We start from the raw sequence: 23183 nt of genomic DNA, 5'->3' as shown, positions 1-23183 counted from the left end.
AAAACTCTTTTTTCATTCTAAATCTAAACATCACTGTTCTTCTGCTCAGCTCCTAACACTTTATAAATCCTAAATCCATATGACCTTAAAATATTGTTTTCATGTTTGGTATGGTACACCCAAAACCAGAATACTTGATCGTATTCATAAAAAAGTTATCCACTTAACAGATGATCCCTTTCTCACTGAGAACTCACTCTAACTACTTTCTTAGAGAAACTCTGCTTCTGAATTATGTCATTAAGTATTTTTGTATGCACTCTTTCATTAACTTGACCACCGAATTACATACATTAACTTTACCATCCTCTAATCCCATATGAACACAATCAGCCACTGGTCAATATCCATACAGTTCAGTTCCAAACTTATCGAACCAACTTATCATCATCTTCCTTCATTCCATCTATCTCTGTTCTTTGGTACAACCTTTCCCATACTATTTTCCCCTAATGAATACAAGTCTAATGCATTAATTAATCTATTAATGCAAAAAATGCATTAATAGATTCCTTCTTTCCTTCCAATCGCGTATCCACACAGCACTGTCATGTTTTAAGTCTTGTCACTGCTTGTGTGTAGGGGTGATTACATATGTAAAAAAAATAAAAATAAAATAAATAAAATAAAATAAAAATCTAGTAAGGAACTGTTGGCTGTCCAGAAGTCAGAGATAATTCCTACTCCTTTTGTAGAATGAAAGGTATTATAGGATTTATTCTTTTTTTTTTTATAGATTAATATACACATACTGTAAATGCATATAAAATGCACATGAATGGTAATTATTTCAAGATTCAGTTGCATCACAAAAAATGTGATGACTAATATGAATTTAATTCTCAATATTTGAATTTTTACTTGAGCTCATTTTGCAGGAACAAATTAAACTTGTATGGCAGGGGAGAAAAATGCTAAATTAATTTAATCTAAAATCTTAAGTCTATTGTGCTGATACCCAGATGACATTCTGTGATCACAAGGTCCACTTATTTAATATATTCCTTAGTCACCTAAAGAGTCAATGCAGATGTAGCCAAGTCATAGTGAACAGAAGAGTAACTATTCTTTCACCTTTCTAAACTCTACCATAACTCCTTTCTTGTGAATTCATGTTTTCTATTTTATCGCTTTGTGCCTAATAATCATTATAATTTTTTCTCCTCACCTTTTTGATAAGTCACTATGGTAAAAGAATACAACAAATGAATTTTTTCTTTGAATGAGTATCACATAACATACAATGATATATATATATATATATCCCAGATGATGTCAGTATAATCTTTGGAACATCGGGTAATTATTTAATTGTAATTAGAGTTATTCATAATTCCAAGGTACCATTATTAGCCCACAATTCTCTCAACATTCTTGTAATTAATTATGCTGTGCTATACTTACTATTTTGATTCAAAAATATTTCCTTTCCATACATGTGATCTGTAGATCATACCCATGAAATAACCAAAGAATTTCCTATTAAAAAAAGTACATTGTTTGTACTTGGATGTGGCCAATATTATAATTCAATTACTATTTTTGTATGTCTCAATATTTAGTTTTAACATAATATTTCAACATTGCAGTCTATCAGAAATCCAGTGCTATTTCTAAATAAGAAATTGTTCATGTTTTTCATTCTAACATCATGATCAATCAAGCTAGTGAAGTTATTATGAACTTCCCCAAATTTTGGAAACATCATACTAAATAGCTTTACTAACTATACTGTGTATAGCACAAATATTTTAAACATACAAAAAATACAAAGTTGATTTAATTGGCAATTATTAAATGAATAGATGATAATCGGCTGGTATGTGTTCTAACAAATTTAAAAAAATATGCTTTGACAAATGAATACTTAAAATCAGCAATTTGTCAGTGGGGAAGGAGAGATTCATCCAGATTGATCTCTTCTGAATATTCATGAATTTTTACAATGTTTTCAGAAATTACACTAGATGTGTAATGTCTTAGATGTGACAACATGGAATCAGTAGAGAGTAAGTAGTTGTTCATATATAGAATACCATATTGTGTGAGTCTGGATTTGGGGAGATGAGAAAACTAGAGATAGAACAAATTTATGTAGAAATTTTTTACCTTGGGTATACTATCCATTAAAGATACCAAGCAATTTTATGGTAAAATAATAAAGGTCAAAAGTGGTTTGAGTAGTGGCCCTTCCCTTGATACATAGCATCATACATGTCTGCAAGGAGATGTGCTTTGCATTAGGGGAGATACTAAGGGAAAGTGATCAGAGCTTACTCCACCTTTACCATGAGTTGCCTCAGACCTGAAAATACTTCAGGTGCAAACTTGACTTAAATATCTGTTTGCTTACTTGGGAAAAAGGATTAAAACCAAGTTTATAAAAAAGAACAAATTTATGCCCAGGAAGCCTGGAGATTCAAGTTATTTCACAAAAATACATTTTTGTTAGAAACACATATAATACAATTTACTATTATTATTTCTTGGCCATCTATCATGATTTGATCTGCCATCTATCATGATTTGATCTGCCATCTCTGTCTAATTTGTCATAACAAGTCACTAACTCATCATGACAAATCCACTCTAATCATTGTATACACAATACCTATTACCTATCCTTGAACTCATTCACTAAGCAGTGACAACCCATCTTTGGAAACTGATTCATCATCCTATGAGCAAAAGATCTAGTCCTGACACCCTTTTTACAATTTCCAGAAGCAGAACACATGCACACACACACACACTCTCTCTCTCCTCCCCCTCCCCCACTCATATACTAAAAAGTCTTCGATGTCAATCATATAAAACTCCTTGAATAACTTATTATGTCCACTCTTATTCACCTATCAGTTAGTTTTTGAAGCCTGTAGCAGACCTTCAATCTACTCTCATAGAGAGCATTTCATAGACCTACCACAATCTTAGTCATTTACCACTGGATCCTCTCCACTTCATTCCAATGAAATCAATGTGACCACATCTGTACACAGTAGTCCAAATTTGTCTTATTAAAGCCTTATAAAGGGAAATAATAAACTCCTTATCCCTACTTGTTAGTGTGTTCTTCAACAGCCATGTGATCTGGTGTACTGTTTTGGTTTCCTTTTCAATATGGTATCATGCAATATGGCTTTCCTAGTGTCATTAATTTTCTGCAGTTCACTTCCATATAGTATACAGCTTGTGATTTCTTTATACCAATGTGCAAACCATACATTTGTTCACGTTAACCTGGCGGCCATCTACTATTGCTCATGACACAGGTCTATTTAATAATTCATCCTGCAAGAGCGATCATTTTCATGGACTACTGCTCTTCTGAGCTTTGATTCATCATCACCAAACAATGAATATTTCCCATTAAATCATTATCTACATTACTGTCCATCAGCCATCCAAATCAGTAGCTTCAATCTGCTCCCATTCAGTGCACAGACATCCTAAGCTTCAATATCATTTATAATTAGTGCTGAAACACAGTGAATCTGTAAAAGAGGAATCATCTATGAGCCAAACTGCTCTCCTCTGGATAGCATCAAGAATTTTTAGGGAAGTTTTAGGTGCACCATCCCAAATATGTGAGCACCATTTTAAGCATGAACAGATTGGGGATTTGTATATAGTTAAGAGTTGGCTGAGTGTAAAATAGCATTCTTGAATGAAAGAAAATACTTGTTTTTTTGGAGGCTGAGGAAGTTACTGATGTAATAGACTTATGCCAAGAGGGTCTAGAAGTAAGTGTCGAGAGAGAGAGAGAGAGAGAGAGAGAGATCTAATCACCTGGACAGAATTGTTCGGACTCTCCTGGGACAGACAGAAGTAGAAAGCGTTCATTCAGCCTCATCATCATCCACATAGATGATGGAAGAGAGAAGAAGAAGTATCACTGAGAGTGAAAGTAGGTGAGCTGAGGTTTCTTTTCCTTTTTTTTTCTTTTTGAAAAGGCATAACTGGGTTTTGGTGGCATTGAACGTGACTAGATTGTCATATTCAATGCCACCAGATTGAAAGACGATATACGGATCACTATTTCAGGTACTGATTGTAAATGATCTTGAAGCTTGGGATGTCTATCCACTGCATGGATAGACATCCTATTCATTTTGTCAAATGAATGGAGAGTACTATCATCTGTATAGCTGATAAAATTAGTGGCTATAGACCAGAACATTTTAAAGTCATCCTTCCATAGACATTCTTTTTACCCACATAGCAAAACAACTTTTTTGGAATTTCTTTTGGGCTAATTGGCTAGCTTCCTATCATAATTAGCTTTAGCTTTCATTACCATACAGGTCACCCTTCTTGCCTGTGCCTTCTATTGCTCATGGCCTTGCTGATTATTTTTTTCTCTGTATTCTGTCCACAACTTTTTCTGCAACTTCTGCTTAATGATGCTTCATCCATCTAACTCCTAACTGATTTATCATCCAGACTCTGGACATAGATCTGAAACTGCTTTCTTCAAACAAATACTTGTTGATCATCTCTCAAGTTGTTAGCATCTCTTCCCTCCAAATTCTTATGATACCTGTAAGTCGACTTCTCAGCTCAGAGCAGTGTCATGTAATGACACAAAATTAATTCTGCATGTCTGGCAATAGAGCCTCTGTAGCTCAGTTGGTATAGACAAAGCCCTTTGGTCAGAAAGACCTGGGTTCAATTCCCATCCATGATGTGAGGAACTTTTATCTAGTTTCTTTCAACTAAAGGTGAATAAGTCAGTCTCATACAGAGTTGAAGGGTATTTCTCCTGGAAACTCGGGTTTTTTGTCCCTCAGAACAGGCAAACTGACCCCGTGAAACAGAGACAAAAATACCTTTCCTCCCCTTCCTCCCAATGTCAGACTCTGTGACAAGTCAGTTGGGATCATGCATATAGTCTCATCATGCAAAAAGGCTAATCCCAAATAGATGGGAAAAGATACAAGAGGAAGAAGATTTGGCATGTCTGGCAATCTCGTTGGTTAAGACTAATGTAATTCCCCAGGAAGGCAGCATGGTTACTGCTAAGTTCTCTAATACTATGATCAGATCCAGCACTCTAGAAGCTGGACCCCTCCATTACATGTATGTTCAATATAAACTTTCATGAAAGCAACAGGTTGTTGAAAATATACTGGTTGCCACAAATTAAGGAACAAAGAGAAAAATCCCGATAACTCGGGGGGTGGGGGGGGATGAAAGTTAGGCACATTATTATTATTATTTTTAAAATAACAAAACCTGTGGTGCGATCATAATTAAAAGAAACACACGTATTAACCACAGTGAAAATTATTTAATTGTAAACATTTAATTGTAAATATTGAGTGGGCCAAGCGCTGTGGACACGATTTGAAGAGCTCCTGATTCAGATAAGTTTTACTAGGAATAATTAAGTATATAGGCGTAATTGTTCAAGTAAGAGCGGCTGTAAACGTTGTACGCTACCGATATTATTAGTGTGGGGGTTTTTTCTTGCCTAAACTACATTACGAAATCGTTATTATTAGACCTAGTAACCTGCAGAGAAAAAAAAAAAAAAAAATGGCGGCGGCATTGTCATTCCATGATTTTAATTTAGATTTCAGTCGTTTCATTAAGTGTGAGGTCTGTTATATGTATTCCTTCGATTACATAAATGATTTGTGGATGTTCAGTGTGGATGGAAGAAGGGTGTGTGCGAAGTATGACCTGAACGAGGAACTGATGAATGCGAATATGAAATTGATGACAGAAAGTGCTAGTACCGATTGTGTTGCGAGTGCATGTTTGAACGAGAAGGATGGTGAGAAAGACAGGCGAAAAAATGTTAAAAAAATCAGGAAAAAAGAAAAAGAGCGATTTGACAACCGTAACGGATGTTAAAAGGGACGAAAGTGAGGCAGAAAGAAACGAAATTAAGAGAACGAATGAAAGTAGAAATGCCGTGGTGCAGAAATCGCAAGTAAAAAAAATCAAAAGAATAAATGATAGTGAAAAAAGAATGAATGATGGCGAAAGTTGGACGAACGTTGGAACGAAAGTACTGAACCAAAGAAAGATGAATGACAGTAAAAGTGAGAAGAATGATAGCGAAAGTTGGATGCATGTTAGTCCAAAAGTATGGAAACAAAGAAAGATAAATGAGAGTGAAAGTGAGAAGAATGATAGTGAAAGTTGGACGTATGTTGGACTGAAAGTACAGAAACAAAGAAGGATAAATGAGAGGGAAAGTGAGAAGAGGGGGATTGAGAGTTAGAAAGTTAGAAAGATTTAATGATAGAAAGAATATGTTGCGAGGTTCGGAAGGTGAATTGGATTGGATGAAGCAAGAATTGAAATGGATGCGGAATGAAATTAAGAGAATTCAGGTCAAAACTATTAAAATAAATCATGATGGCATGAAAGAGTTAACGAAAGATGAGCGAGTGGCGTTGTATGGCGACTCTATTATTAAAGGTGTGCTAGAGGATGAAATGCACAAGGTATGTTTTCCAGGCGGTAAAATGAGTAGAGTGATTGAGGCATTGAATATGAGGCGGAAGCGAGCAAAAGAGTTAAGTGTATTAATTGGTACAAATGATTTGAGAGAGAACAAAGAGCATGTCAAAATGAATGTCAGGAGACTGCTTGGAAAGAAGAGAATAAAAAAGAGAATAGTGTGACAGGAAGGGTAGTCAGTGTGTTGCCTAGATATGATTGTGGTGAAATGAGGCGGAGAGCAAGGATTATGAATGATATTCTGGCTGAAATGTGTGAGGAAATGGGAATACAGTTTGTTAATGTGTGGAATGAGTTTGAGGGACGAAGTGAGCTGTATGGGAGCGATGGACTGCATTTGAGTGGTTATGGCGTGAGTCGCTTGGAGAGACTGCTGCTGGAAAGTGGAGAAGTGAATAGAGAGAATGAATCAGATCGAGAGGGGAGTGATGTGGAAGAGCAGGAGAGTAAGACAGGAGAGATTGAAGAAGTGGAAATGAATGGAGAAGTGAGTGGTATGAGTATAGAAAATGAGAGAATGGGTGTGCAAGAGGAGCAGGGAAATGGGGAGGCTCAGGGTGGACAGGGGTACACAGCGTGAGAAAGGTGGATGCTCCAAGAGGAGGTGAGAACATGTGTAGGCAGGAAAGTAATGGGATGACCAGGGATCAAGAGAAAACAGATGGAATTGCAAAGGGTTCTAAAATGAAGAAGCAGAAAGGGAAATGGCCCCAGTCCAGCATGGAGAGATCACATCGAGTGAGTGGTATCAGTGGAACTAGCTGTAGATCCAGAAATGAGTTGTTGTGTTTGTATACCAATGCTAGAAGTATAAGAAACAAGGCGGATGAAATGGTTGCACCCAGAGATTGTCGGAATAAGTGAGACATGGTTAGATGAGGACGACATCCTGACAGGAATAGAGATGGAAAGGTATGATGTGTTTCGTGAGGATAGAAGGGGTAAAAAGGGAGGGGGAGTGCTATTGATGATAGAGAAAGAGTTATGTCCATACAAGGTAGAGATGCAAGAGGGAAATAGGGCCAGTGGTTTTGAGGCAGTATGGTGTGAGATAGAGGTGAATAGAATCAAATACTTGGTGAGATGTTGTTATAGACCTGGTAATGTGGATGGTGGTGATAATGAAATGTATAGTCAAATAAGCCAAGCAAATAAGAAAAGGGTGATCATTATGGGTGATTTTAATTATGGCAATATAGACTGGAATGAAGAGATAGCAACTGGAAGTAAAGAAAATGAGTTTCTTGAGTTTTTGAGGGATAACTACCTCAGACAGTATGTAACAGAGGGCACACGAGGATTAAGGGTCTTGGATTTGGTCATCTCATTAGAGGATGTAATTATCAATGAGGTGTCAAATCATCCACCAATTGGTGAAAGTGACCATGAGGTGATTACCTGGGTGGTTGCCAGCAGTGCAAGGACCCCTGTGAAAAAAGGGTATATGTGGAACTACATGGGGGATGATTATGAAGAGCTCAGGAGACAGCTTGCAGGTGTAGCATGGAATGAGGAGTTAGCTGGAAAAGAGATCAATGCAGCTTGGGGGATTTTCAAAAACTATTTAGTAGATGCAATGTCTAAATGTATACCATGGGTGAGAAGGTTAAATAAGGTAGGTGTGAGATGGATGAATAAAGAGATTAAGCATGCAATACCGAGAAAAAGGGCATTGTGGAGGCAGCATAAGAGAAGTGGAAGTAACCAATTTCATGAAGTCTACAAAGACCAGACAAGGAGGGTGACTTGGTTGGTGAGAGTAGCTAAAGAGAGGTATGAACAGCAGTTAGCTAATGAAGCCAAAAAGAATCCTAGGGAGTTCTTTCGATATGTAGCCAGCAAAAGAAAGAATGATTATGGAAGGATGACATTGATTGGAGGAAATGGTATAAAGACAGCTGTTGCAGAATGTGTGGTGGAGATACTTAATGAGCAGTTCATAAAGATCTTTCAATCTTGTGAATGTGACTTCATGGAGAGATTAAGAGCAGTTGATGATGGGGAGGAGAGACTGACTGTGAGCAAGAGGTGTTTGGGGAGTTGAGTAAACTAGATGTAAATAAGGCTGTGGGACTTGATAATATATCACCGCGTATTCTGAAGGAATGTGCCAGAGAGTTGACACCTGCCTTGACATATTTTTTTAATACGAGTCTTGCACTTGGTCAAGTCCCTAAAGAGTGGAAGGAGGGCAAGATTGTGCCACTTCATAAAGGAGGTGATCGAACTCAAGCATCAAACTATAGGCTTATCTGTGTGTCAGGTGTCGTGGTTAAGTTGTTGGAGAAGCTTGTGAGAACTAGGATCCAGAGTTAGGTTGACAACAATGGTATAATCTTTGATGGACAGCATGGATTTGCTAAAGGGAGGTCATGTTTTAGTAATCTACTTACTTATTACAATAAAGTGACTGCTTCCTTGGACAGAGGAGAAGGATACACAGTAATATACTTGGATTTCGCAAAAGCTTTTAATAGAGTACCTCATAATAAGTTGACAGTCAAACTAGAGCAGATGGGGTTGGATATTAGATTAGTGCATTGGATTGGAGACTGGCTATCTGATAGGTATCAACAAGTTGTGTATGGGGGTGCAACATCCAGGAAAAGTCACTAGTGGAGTGCCTCAGGGGTCTGTTTTAGGGCCATTACTATTTAACTTGTATATTAATGATATTGGCAAAGATTTGAATGGAAATATTCAGTTGTTTGCAGATGATGCAAAGTTGGGACGAACCATAAAGAGTAGTGAAGATGTTGTTTGCCTTGCAAGAAGACTTGAATAAATTGAGTGATTGGGTAAGCAAATGGGGATGCGAGTTCAATGTTGCAAAATGTAAGGTTTTAAAATTTGGAAAACAAAGATGGGATGCAGAATTTATGCTTGGTGAGAATATATTGTTGGAAGCAGAGGAAATAAGAGATCTGGGGGTGATAGTGGATAAGGATCTAAAATTTAGGGGACACATGCCCAAAATTGTGAAGATAACACAAAGACTTCTGGGAATGATGTGGAGGACACTGACGTGTAGAAGTAGGGAAATTCTTGTTCCATTGTATAAGGCTTTGATTAGGCCACACATGGACTATTGTGCCCAGATTTGGTCACCTGGTTTTCAGAAGGATGAAGAGATGTTGGAAAGGGTCCAAAGGCGACTGACTAAGGTAGTTTCTGACCTCTGGAATGTCGAGTATGAGGAAAGATTGAAAAGATGCAATTTGCAGAGTCTAGTGGAGAGAAGGAAGAGGGGAGATATGATAGAGACCTACAAGTTGGTAAGGGGTTGTTATAGGATCAATGGTGGAAAAGTTCTACAGAGAATAGTGGGAGATCAGGGGAGAACCAGAGGTCATCCCTGGAAACTGTATAAAGAGGGTATGAGTAGGGGAGTGAGAGGCAGGTTTTTTTCGTGCAGAGTTGTGAGTGATTGGGATACCTTGCCTGAGAGTGTGGTGTCTGCAAGGAGTTTGAATGTGTTTAAGACACGGTATGATGAGATGTGTATGAGATAAATGGACCTCCTAGATGAGTCTTTGACTCCATGAGGTCTTGTTTAATAATAATAATAATAAACTATTGTACTGATGATGTCCTAAGTATCTTAGGACATCATCAGTACAGTAGTTTAAAACAATAATAGGAATAACATACAGTTAGGGCGCATGATTACAATAGAATCTCATTAAACATGTGTAACATGTTACAGAAGTAAAAAAAAAAAAAAATAAATAAATAATAATAATAATAATTCATCATCATCATCATGCATATCAAGGATTTAGGCCTAGCATGGCCAGTTCCAACCTTAGAAGTCATCGTTGAATCGTTTAAGAGGACATCCTGGTTTTTTTTTCCTAATGGCTTATACTTTAAGGCTTGTTGTGGTAATCTTTCTGTTTTCATTCTTTGAACATGCTCCATCCATTTATGTTTATATTTTTAGTTTTTTCTATTACTGATTCTTGGTTTAATTCTTTCATAATTAATTATTAATTATTTATTTATTTAACACAATTTTGTATGACAATTTCCCATACTTTAGGAATAGTAAGAACGTCATTGTGGTTTAAGTTTGGTCTGTGTAGTAGGGCTTCAGAACTTTCTTTGTATAAACGTTCATGTTTATATAAAGATCTATGTAAAAGTTTAGACTTTTCCCAATGGATCCTATGGTTTGGATTTTCAATTCCGTGTTGAGAGAGGCCAGATTTCTGCGGTTTAAAAAGACAAATGTGGTCTTGATGTTCCGAGATGTGTTTCTGAACAGACCTACCTGTCTGTCCAAAGTAAGGCAATTTGCATGAGCATGGAATCTCAAACACCAGACAACATCAAAGGTGAGAGTTTGTCCTTAGGAGAAGGTAACAAGTTGTAAATTTGGTTGATAGGTTTGTAAGTAGTGGCAAAATTGTATTTCTTCATAATTTTAGAAAGACGTTCGGAGATGCCTTTGATGTAAGGTATGGGAATCCCGTGGACTTCTTCCTGTCTGGTTTGATGTGTGGAGAAGTGACTGATGATTTTTTGAGTTGTTTTAGGATTATATCCATTTAGGATGGCTGTATTTTTGATTACTTCTAATTCATGGTTTAAAGATTCTTCAGAGGAGCAGAATTTGTGTGCTCTGGAAACTAGTGATTTAATAATGTCAGATTTCTCAGATGGATGATGAGTGGAAGAATTGTGAATGTAGCGACCTGAGAATGTAGGCTTGCGAAAGACAGAGACGTGGCGATGGAACTGTCTTCTTTTCTTTGGATGTGTAAATCCAAAAAGGAGATACCCTGTGGAGATTCTTTTTCTAACGTAAAGTTGATGCAATGATGAAGAAGGTTAATTTTATCTAGAAACAGTTGTAATTCATGTTCAGGAGATCCCAGACTGCAAATACGTCGTCGACATATCTTAACCAAATTTTTGGTTTGGGTTCAAAAGTGAATATGTTTTCTTCGAGGTGTTCTTTTCTAGAAACAAGTTTGCTAGGTTTGGTGATAAAGGAGATCCCATTGCTGTTCCTTCTTCTTGCTTGTAAATATGACCTTTCCAGGTGAAGTAACCTGATGCAATAACAAACTTGAACAATTCAACTATATCAGACAGAAATTTTTGAGTTAGTAATTCTATTGTTTCTTTATGGGGAATGTTTGTGAAGAGGGAGACAATATCGAAGCTGATTAACAAGTCAGTTTTTGATAGTTGAATGTCTTTAATTTTTGTGTGAAACTCAGTAGAATTTTTGATTGAAGAGACTGAGTGGCCTATGTGAGGGGAGAGAAGGTTAGATAAGAATCTTGATAACTTGTAAGTTGGACTGCTGATACAGTCTACGATGGGTCTAAGTGGAAAATTAGTTTTGTGATGCTTAGGTAAGCCATAAATTCTAGGAGGTCTTGCATGGTATGTCTTAAGTTTTTTGATTGTTTCATCATCTAAGGATTTATTTACTTCTTTGAGATCATAATACTTATGCCAAATTGGATTATGATCCTACAAAATGTCAACTCAGAAAATTAAATAAGCTACTTAATGAAACTATCTTCTTAGATGAAGAAACAATCAAACTTAAACTGCAACGACGTTCTTACTATTCCTAAAGTATGGGAAATTGTCATACAAAATTGTGTTAAATAATTAATTTTTTTTTTTTTTTTTTTTTTTTTTTACTTCTGTAACACGTTACGCACGTTTAATGAAATTGTATTGTAATCATGCGCCCTAACTGTATGTTATTCCTATTATTGTTTTAAACTACTGTACTGATGATGCTCTAAGATACTTAGGATGAAATATTTACAATTAAATAATTTTCCCTGTGTTTAATACGTGTGTTTCTTTCAATTAGGCACATTATGTAAATAGTGATGCTAAATCTGGTTATCTTATAAATGAGTGGTGCAAATATAGCAGGTGTTTTGGAGCGGGTTTCTGTTTCATTTCTGGAGTGAGGACAAGACATTTCATGATAGAAAAATTCTTGGATATGGCTGCATGACATCATTTAACTGATGAATTTGAATTCAGGTGGAGAGCCACTGTAAGAGTAGAAGCCCGCCAAAGTCAGATGGAGTGCTACCTCAAATCAGCTACAATCTGACCTCATGTTGGCTACAGGACCATTGGGATCTGCTTCCGCTGTGTGCAGAAGGTTTCATGAAGGTCGTCTGTATGCTGGGTGACCAGTAGACATGTGCCTATCTTCACATCACAGGAGAGAATGTTTGAAATGAGTCAAGCTCCATGCCAACTGGACCCAAGATCACTGGGGATTGGTATTGTTTAGAGATGAATCCCGATTTGCTCTACAAAATGATACCAAGCATGCGCAGATCTGGAGAGAACCAAGGACACGTTATCATTCCACTAATATCCGTGAAAGGGACACTTATAGAGGTGGTGTGATGGTCTGGAGAGACATCTTGTTGGGTGGATGAACCAACCTGTATGTGCTTCCTAGCAGAACCACGAATGCTACAACTTACAGAGATGAGGTTATGGATCCGTATGTTCGTTCATATGCTGATGTGATAGGGGAGACATTTATCCTACAAGACAATAATGCTTGTCCTCATCAAGCAAAGCTCATGAACCAATATCATCAAGAAGAGACTACTGTACATATGGATGGACCAGCCAACCATGCATCTCCTGACCTTAATCCCATTGAGCATATCTGGAATGCTCAAGGTAGATGTGTCGCTGCTCTAAACCCTCTTCTATGAAATGATGAGGAACTTAGAAGAGCTTTGCAGGAGCAATGAATGTTATTACTAAGTGAGCTTCTGGACAGGATTAAACATTGCTGTGGACATTGTATTGCTGTGAGGGGTGACACATTCCTTTCCAATACTTCATCTCCAGTTGACCAGACCTGAGTACAGTAATCCAGATATGACCAAGGTCTTATAAAGACCTTGGCCATAATACTATACCAACATCCCCAAACCTTAGATTCATCAATTTCCTCCATCGATGTTACCATATCGATGAAGGAGGGCTTTAATCTTTTTATCTTAAAATGCATGACTTTACAGTTTTCCATACTACCCACGTAAATGGTCATACAAATAAATTATCAAAAACAAAAACTTCAGATCCATGTTATTTCTATAGTATCCAAAGGTTGTATTAACTTCAATGGACATTTCACATCCATGTATAATTGATATATAAACATGTCAAGTCCAGTTCGGTGGGTAAATTGGCACCCATTACCTTCTTCCCATACTGTTAGCATTCTATATTGCCTTGATTAACTATTATGCTACCTGCTTTTGCATCATTAGCAAACAACTAAATATTTCCCTTCAAATCATTTCCTATATCATTAGAATGGAAAATTTATAGCAAAACATTTCAAATATGTAGGGAACAATTTAGTGATGATGGAAAATTAAATATGGAAATAAACAGAATTAGCAAAGTTGGTATATTCAGAAGGTAAATGAAAAAATGCATATGGAATAAGAGAAAAAATGAATAAAAAATCTAAACCAGTTATATACAAGGAAATGTTCGAAACATTCTGAAAAATATTCTTATTTTGCTATGATGACAACTGCAAGTTCGAATCCCAGCTGTGAGGCTGTCACTCTCCTTACTGGAGGCTTGAAAAAAAGTTTTTCTTATTATGTGACACCTCCAGGGAGTCCAAAGACTCATCGAGGGAGAGTGTGTGCCAACAGCATCGAACGATTGAACCCCTTACAACTACTAACTGCACTCAAACTTGCTTAACTTTTTGTGAGACCCATTAGTAGCAGAGGCTCTAGCAATCAACCAACCTTTGCTGGCTCAACTGCAGCAGATCACGAGACTGTCAAATTCCTCCTTTGATATTAATACTGATATACCACGGGCTAACAGTCTTTTGTGGATAGCATGCACATTTAAATAAAAAAAAGTCGTAAAAAAAACTTCTTTCAAGTCACAAAAACCATTAAATTATATAAAGGAGAGAAATGTTTCGAATAACGGGTTGAAATGCACTGGCTGACAAAAAATAAGAAAATTAACTACTACCAAACTGCCTATAGAGCCCGTCATTCAACAACAGATCAATTATTCCACTTCTGCCAAACAATAATAGACTCATTTCAGGAAAAACCAACAAAAAAGACAACTGCCATATTCCTTGATATGACTGCTGGTTTCGACTGTGTTTGGATCAAAAAATACAAAAAGTTAATACAAACAGTATATGATATTGGAATTAGAGGAAATGCTTTACTCTGGATTGCTGATGTCATTAAAGGAAGAAAGATCAAGGTTAGAATCAATGCAGCAATATCAAGAGAGTGGAGAACCTGGGCTGGTGTTCCCCAGGACTCAGTCCCTTACTATTCCTTTTATATGTCAATAACATTCATCCTTACCTTACAGAAGACACCAAAGTAGCTTGCTATGCAGATGATATAGCCATCTGGCACACAAGTGCTAAAATCAAAGAATCAGAGGAGATTCTAAACAAATCAATGAGAAGATTAGAAAAATAGTCAGATGAACTTAAACTCAAAATCAAACCAGACAAAACAAAACTAAGCACCTTTAGTACAGACAGGAAAAATAGGCATTCCTACAATCCTAAAGTCATGATCAACAACAAGCTAATTGAAAAAGTCACAAATCCAAAATTTGGTATTACGCTTGATCAGGACTTACATTTAGCACAACACATCTCTAACACTTCCAACAGAGCTCTAAAAAAATTAAATATACTGAAAAGGCTTTGTGGAACAAATTGGGGCGCAAAGCTAAAAATTCTCAAAACTACTTACGCTACACTAATAAGACCAATAATGGAATATGCAGCACCTATCTGGTCACCTTCGGCCTCATCGGTAAAGGAAAAATTAGACAAAATACAAGCAAAAGCATCCAAGATTATCATTGGTGCAGTCTCGTCCACTAACAACATCAGGGCCCAACAGGAATGTGGGCTCGACCTGCTGGAGGACAGATGAAAATTTGCCACCATAAAATTCATAAATAATATCAGAAGCTACCAAAGTGATCATATCTCCCTAAAAACTTATGAACATTGGAATTAAAAATGCAGACTTCATAGATCATAAACTTTACAATAAGATGACACTATCAGGAAGGAAACAGGTCTTGATCAACTAAATGTCCACCTAAACAAACCTCTATTTTCCAGTCCTTTACCTCCAAATACCTCCATAAATCTAAACCTTACCTCTGTACAAAAAAAAGAATCAAAAGAAATGCTCATAGAAAAAGGCCTAAATACTATCAATCTTCTTTCATCCTCCAAACAGGTTATTTGTTGTACTGATGGATCATCAGACACCAATATGATTAATGGAGGCGCTGGTGTTCTCCTTCTACTCCCAAAAGGTGAAAAGCTTTCAATAAAAGCTGGATCTGGGAGAATTGCTTCCAATCTTACCAGCGAACTTTATGCATAAATAAAGCACTCAACGCCTACTTAAAATTATCATCATCTCAACAATCTGAGGGAATTATAATTTACAGTGACTCAAGATCAGCTATGGAGGCAATCAAAAATGGCAATACCAAGCTCACATAAGACACCCATAAACTCTTGAATCAACTAAAGTGTTTAGGAAAAAGTTGCATTTTACAACGGATTCCTGCTCATGTAGGCATTGATTGCAATGAAGCAGCTGAAGATAAATTAGCAAAAGAGGCCAGAGAACTCAACCAAGAAACGCACATGATAACTCTTGCTGATGCTAATGCATTAGCAAAAGCTAAATTAATTCCACTGAAACCAAGGATACAACATCAAATTCCTGAAGTCAATGCTGACAGAAAGACCTTCATCACAATAGCAAGACTATGAACAGGACATTATAGAGCAGTGGTCTCCAAACTTTTCACCGTGAGGGCCACATTGGGTACTTCAACACTGTTCAGTGGGGCCATAGTAAAAAAAAACTCCAGAACTAGATATATGAGTTTTATTGAAAGTAGATAAAAACTGATTACAGAGTATGTGAGATTAAATTATCGTATATTAATGACAATGAACACTATCAGCAAATTCTCATATTTTTATCACAAATTATAATAAAACCATTAATGTGAATGATGTAACTGTGTTTGTTTTTAAAATCTTATTAAACTCAGGTTCAAATTTTGAAGTGCTAATTACATGTAGCGATTTCAAATGTTCATCAGATAAATTTGCCCTGCATTTTGACTTGATATATTTCATTCAGGAAAAAATTTCTTCGCAAAGATACGTTGTCCCAAAAACTGGGATAAATTTACAAGCAAATTTCTTCAAATTTGTTTGTAAAATTCTTTTTTTTTTCTTCGTTAGTCCATTTTAACCGACCTTTTACAGTCAGAAAGACCGTAACTTGGATTACGGTTACCTTTTGCTATTCGGGAATATATTTTGAACACAATTTTAATTAATGCATTTGAAATCTATCAACATCCGTGGATTTTTTTTTTTTTTTTTGCGGATTCTTATTGAAAAATTAGTCCAATTGGCGGACTGGATAAAATCATATCGCGGGCCGCATCTGACCCGCGGGCCATAGTTTGGAGACCCCTGTTATAGAGGAATGAAGATAAATACAGATGATACGAGAACATATAGAAACTGCAACAACTGCCCCAATACTGAGCTGACACCCACTCACATCTTTACCTGTCCAGCAATTACAGCAGCCTTGCAAGAAATAGATCCTAATCCTGAACAACAGCACTATATAAACAAAATAATCGACATAGCCGAAACAGTTCAAGGAGCACATGGAAACATCTAAGACTCTTCAAAGGACAGGATAAGACGACAACAACAACGGGTTGAAATTTAGATTCCTCAAGAATACACTGATGGCGTTATTTTCAAAGATGATATATTATTTGGTAAAGCAGATGACCCATATGTCGAAGATCAACTTACCGCATTGTCTTAACGAAGTTTCGTAGTTGTAACCAGAAATATGGAACTCCGGGCTTCTAAAAGACGTTTACAAGTACATTTCTGATTTCACTTTAGGCACCACACACACACTCTAAATTAAACAGAAACTTTACTTTTACACTGATACCTAAACAGTCGAAGTAACTTCCGTCAAACGCCAACACTTTGCAATAGCTATCTTAGCAACAGGTTAATGTTGTAAGTTTCTACTTCCATTTTACATGAAAGTACTTTCGCGCCATCTCTCGAGAAAAATCGTGCGCGTTTATTCGCAAGCAACCAATATCTTATCTGATGACGCAACTATGGAAATTAATCTAGTGTATTTAACAACCACTGCAAAATATCCAAATAGCCGGCAAATAACGTCCATGCAAATGTTTGTTTTTAAGATTCCAAACTATATTCTGTAATAGTTCAATGATTGTTAATTTCACTGATAATCAATAATTGTTAAAATAACTGACAGCCTTAAAATTTACACTAACTGAAGTGGTGGTGAGATTTGATTCTCAAATCTCAGTAGCAAGTATCTAAGAGAAATCTGTAGACACTAATAACTGACTCTTTTGAGGTGATACTCAAGTTTCTCACCAATTATTTGATATCGAGACTGTTCTATCATTTTTCAGCAGAGATTATTATGGCTGTTGTTATTGTCATTGTTTTTATTGTTGTTGTTGTTGCCATTATTATTATTACGTGACATCTCTAATCCCAGAACATATTATGGAGGTTACTCTGCATTAATGTACAGCTCTACGCGATCCACCTTCTGTCTACACAACCTCCCATAAGTTCTACAGTTTTTTTTTTTTTTTTGTCTGTTCACCATATATGTTATTTAACAGGTTTCTGGAGATGGGTAGGAGAATTTTCCTCCCGGAAACTTTCCTCCCTGGCAAATCCACCAGAAGAAAAGACACACACACACACACACGCACGCAAGCACGCACGCACACGCGCACACGCACGCACGCGCACACACACACACACACACACACACACACACACACACACACACACACACACACACACACACACACACACACACACACACACACACACACACAATTTACAGGCACAAGACACTGACCTCACAGACTGTTTTAGTTGCTTCACTCATTTTTTTTTTAAATATCAGCCCTCCACACAGGGGATCTTAGGACCAATAGCGCGGTGTGTGTGTGAACAAGTGGTTAATTATTGTTATTATTATTACGTGACACCTCCAGGGAGTCCGAAGGCCCCTCTAGGGAGGGCACCTACTCTACAGCTCTCTGTCTCCACCACTCAATCCACTCACTACAACGAACCGCAACTACCATCGTCATCTACGCCAAAGCCATTTACCGACCACCACCACTACTAGTATTTTTCACAGACAATCACAAACATCCATGCCCACAGTGGGATTCGAACCTGCAGCCTTTTGGCTGGAGAGCGGATATGCTAACGGCTAACCACTCGGCCAACTAAGCCGGCAAAAGTAAATTTACGCCAGCAGCACCCAGGTTTTCCAAGTGGTCACCCTCCCAAGTACTAACAGGGCTCAGGTTTGCTTAATTTAAATGATTAGACGAGAACTGGAGCTTTCAAAGTAGTATTCAGCAAGCTATAAGGAGGAGGAGAAAGGACTCTGCTCGTCTGTTTCTTGGAGAGCTGAGGTTGTAATCGCTAGGAAAACAGTATGGGAAGGACTGTTCCAAAAAAAACACAGGTATCCAGAATGAAGGAGAAGTTGGGAATTTAGTCCGATAAGTTTGTAGCTAAACTGAATACGGGTATTGAACAGCTACCAGTCTTGTTCGTACCTGATTAAAGGAAAGCAGAAGAATGGTAGTGGAGCAACGTCATGGAAATACTTACAGAAAATACATAATGTATCAATAGCTCGTCTAAGGCAAAGAAACTAGAGGGAGTCAATGGATGGGAGAGGGAAATCATTTGTTAAGTGTATAGCTCTCTTCTAAATTAATCAAGCATTCTGAGAAATGTCTCAGGGATAATAACTTCAAATGTGAGAAACTATTCTAAAGTCATGGGATAAAGTGTCAGGGGTTGCTTAAAAGAGAAGCATTGTTTAGAACTGAAAAGAATACAATATTTAAATCAAATTATGAGAGAAATGAAGCGGGAATTACAGAAATTCGAGATGCGTTTAAATGAACATAGGGAGGAAAAGAAAATTAAGCAGCAAAATAAGAAACAACAAAGCATGAAATCAGGTAAGTCTACTGACTTACCTGATTTCATGCTTTCAGTAATGTCAATCAGTTAAGTAATGTTGTTTGCTTAATTTCAATGATCAGACGAGAACTAGAGCTTTCAAAGTAGTATTCAGCAAGCTATGGCGATTCTATCATAAATCATGCTGTTGATGACCGGTTAAAACTTTGAGATTTCCAGGAGCAAAAATTAAGAACATAACGCAGCAATTCAAAAACAGAAAAGAAAAGTAAACTAGATCGCAATTGAAGTAGGTACTAATGACTTAACTAGTGATAAGTTCAGTATGAGTGAGGACATGAAAAGCTTTTGGAAGAGGCAAGAGTGAGAAAGTAAAAATAGTAAGTATATTACCTCGATATGATAAAAAAATGAACTAAGAATGACTATGGTGGATTCGATGCATAGGCTGTGTAGAAGGAATGGATGAGAGTTTTTGGATGTGTGGAGTGAGTTTGAGGGAATATTAGATTTGTATAAGAGGGACGTCCTGCACCTGAATGCGTTTGGTATCAGAAGTTTTGAAAAACTAATAACTGGTATGGGACCTAACATAGAGAGTCGGGGAAACTAAATAATAAGAGGAAGAATGATGAGAATGTGAGTGTAAGAGCGACAAAATTATATAATTGTGCTAATAGCAGGAATGAACTTTATCATGGAAATAATTAGGAGAAGAGAATGATTTCGACTTTGTGTTCGTCAGGTTCGGACACACCAAACTTGTGCAAAGATGTCTACATGTATAAGGTACTAGAGAAGAATAAAGATCTGCAAGTTGTCCAACTGTTTCATGCAGACTGCAGTCAAGCATATACAAAAGAACATGCAGGTAGATTATTATGTCTATACACGAACTGTAGGGGTATCAGAAACAAAATGATAAGAGTTCGTTGCTTTGCTCAATTTGAAGACTCAAATTGTAGGCATTAGTGAGATCAGAATCAGGCATACTTACTGTATTGAGTGTAAAGAGTACAATATTTTTAGAAAGTAGAGGAGGGAACATGCTGCTAATAATATCACATGAGTTCAATCCAGTTACTGTTGAGACTTATGAACCTAAAAGTATTTCATGTGACAGTGAATTTGAAGCCATCTGATGTAAGGTGGAATCTAACAAGATCAATTAAATAGTGGGATGTTGTTATAGACCTGGTGGATAGGTAGCTAGTGATGAAGAAATGCATCAGCAAATAAAGACAACGGACTCGAAAAGAGTAATCATAATCGGAGACTTTATTTATCCAAATATTGATTGGGTAGCAGTAAAAGCTCATGAGAAAAATGAAACTGAATTTATTGAGCTGTTGCGAGGCAACTTTCCCAAGCTGCATGTGACAGAAGGAACTAGAGGCCAAAGAGTGTTAGATTTGATTATAGTGTCAGACGGCGTTTTAGTTAAAGACGTAACTGTTCTGCCTCAGGTTGGTGACAGTGATCATGCGGTACTCACTTGCGAAGTGACTAAGCTTATGAATGTTCCATTCAGAAAAGGTTGCATGCGAACTACAAAGCAGGAAATTATGACCAACAGAGGAGTACATTGGGTTGAGAGAAATTACCAGTTGCTGGATAGGAAGAAGATCGACAGTGCATGAGAAATATTCAAAAGTTATTTAAATGATACAATATCAGAATATGTTCCGAGAGTTCGAAGAATAAATAGGATAGGAGTCAAATGGATATGTAGTCTTATTAAGCAAGATATTCGTGAGAAACGGATGATGTGGAAAGAATATGAATATCGTTGCGTAAGGATGACGTCCGTTATAAAAATTATAAGCAGTAGGCCAGAAGAGTCACAAGTGTCGTACGGAAAGGTAAGTCTGAGTATGAAAAGAAACTGGCTCTGCAAGAATTCTATCGATATGCTGCAAGTAAAAGAAAGAATGAATATGAAAGAATTACTCTTCAGAATGCAGATGGCGTGAGAGTGACAGATGCAGAAGAGGTTGTTCAACAAATCAGTGCCTATTTTGATAAAAGATATCAACCTGGTGTATGAAACATTGAGTTCACTGCTTCCTCTTCACTGAATGAAGAAACACAGGTGCATGAAGAGGAGGTATTAGAGCTGTTTGCACAAACTGAATAACAATTCATTAATAGAGACTGATGATATAATTGTATGGGTGCTTAAAGAGTGTTCAGCTGAACTGGCTAGTCCTTTGAACAGGCTATATAATTTGAGTTTCAAAACAGAAAAGTTTCTGCAGAAATGAAAAGAATATATGGTAATTCCATTGCACAAGTGTGATACAAATAACGATGTTTCCAACTACCGACCAATGAGTATCTCAGGAGTGCTGGTTAAGATTTTGTAAAAATTAGGGCGCGCATTCAGAAATCGATTGTCAGTGAATTTCTACTGGACAATGAAAAGCATGGGTTAGTAAGGGAAGATCAGGTGTTTGCAACTTGCTCATATTCTATAATAATATTACCACTGAATTCGACAGGGGAATGGATACACCATAATACTTTAGGATTTTGCTAAGGCTTTTGAAAGAATACAGCATGGTAGACTTGCATAAATTGCAGGATACGGGTTTGGATTATAAAATATTAGTGTGGATAGGAGGATGGCTGACTGACAGGTTTGAAAAGTGGTATATGGGAGATGTGAGTCTGCAAGATTTAAAGTAACTAGTGGTGAACCACAAGGATCAGTCCTTGGTCCACTGTTATTCAATCTATACGTGATTGATATTGGAAGGGACTTGACAGGCGATGTACAGCTATTTGCTAATGATGCAAAGATAGTTAGGGTAATCACTGGATAGGAATGCTGCTGATATTCTGTAGTTGCAGAATATACATTCTGCAAGTACAGAATATCTTGCATTGATTTCAACTAAAAATTTTAAGTATTTTTTGTCTCTATATTATGTATTTACAACACATGTTCTTCTAATGTTAACAATGAAGATTATTCAGAACTTTTTGTATATTTTTTGTTTATATAATTTTTTAATTATAAGAATAAGCTATTACATTATTTTTTTGTGTTACATAAGAGTATTATATTAATGATGTTATCGCATAATAATCAGTATCTTCTTTATTGTTGTATACTTTACTAACTGTTTTATAACATAATCTGCTTCTTTGGTTATAAGGATTACGTGTGGTGAGTGAGGCGAGTTAATCCCACCTACTTCGAAGCTTGGGTTAGCTTTTGTGAAGAGAGTGGGATTTAGTCTTCACTACTTATGTTGTTGGTACTGTTTATGTATGGGATGTTGGCATTGGATGCTGGTGATTTGTGATGTGTATATTAGTGTTAATGGTATATTAACTTTGTTGGTATATTTTCCAGAGTTCGTGTTTTAATGTTCTGTAGTTATCCATGTGTTTTAAATTTCTTGGTAAGTTGTTGAGTTGCGTGGGTTCTGATGTGATCTCACAAAAGAACCATATGAATTGTTGAAGTGTGTAGGGATGTACAGGGTTGTTGTGGGTCGTGTTATATGATATGTGTCTCTGTTGTTTCGATAGGTGATGTTGAAGTAATTCCTTATTAATGTCATGTAGTGTTTCAGATTTTTAATGCTCA

At 36.8% G+C, this 23183-nt stretch overlaps 1 protein-coding gene across 1 annotated transcript in view; it reads right to left on the bottom strand.

The window, feature by feature from the left end:
- Positions 1–17539, bottom strand: part of LOC150096144 (DNA polymerase zeta catalytic subunit-like) — a 48708-nt gene extending 31169 nt beyond the window's left edge. Inside the window, exons 1-2 of the mRNA XM_090409622.1 lie at positions 17375–17539; positions 1405–1479 (exon numbers count right to left, since the gene is read on the bottom strand). The gene's annotated coding sequence lies outside the window, so the exon portion shown is untranslated. The remainder of the gene's footprint in view (positions 1–1404; positions 1480–17374) is intronic.
- Positions 17540–23183: the final 5644 nt, after the last annotated feature.

The sequence above is a fragment of the Typopeltis vanoorti genome, chromosome 19 (genome assembly GCF_054136105.1).
Source record: "Typopeltis vanoorti isolate ZY-2024b chromosome 19, IOZ_Tvanoo_1.0, whole genome shotgun sequence".
Classification (NCBI taxonomy): domain Eukaryota; kingdom Metazoa; phylum Arthropoda; class Arachnida; order Uropygi; family Thelyphonidae; genus Typopeltis; species Typopeltis vanoorti.
This window is presented reverse-complemented; position numbering and strand designations above follow the sequence as displayed.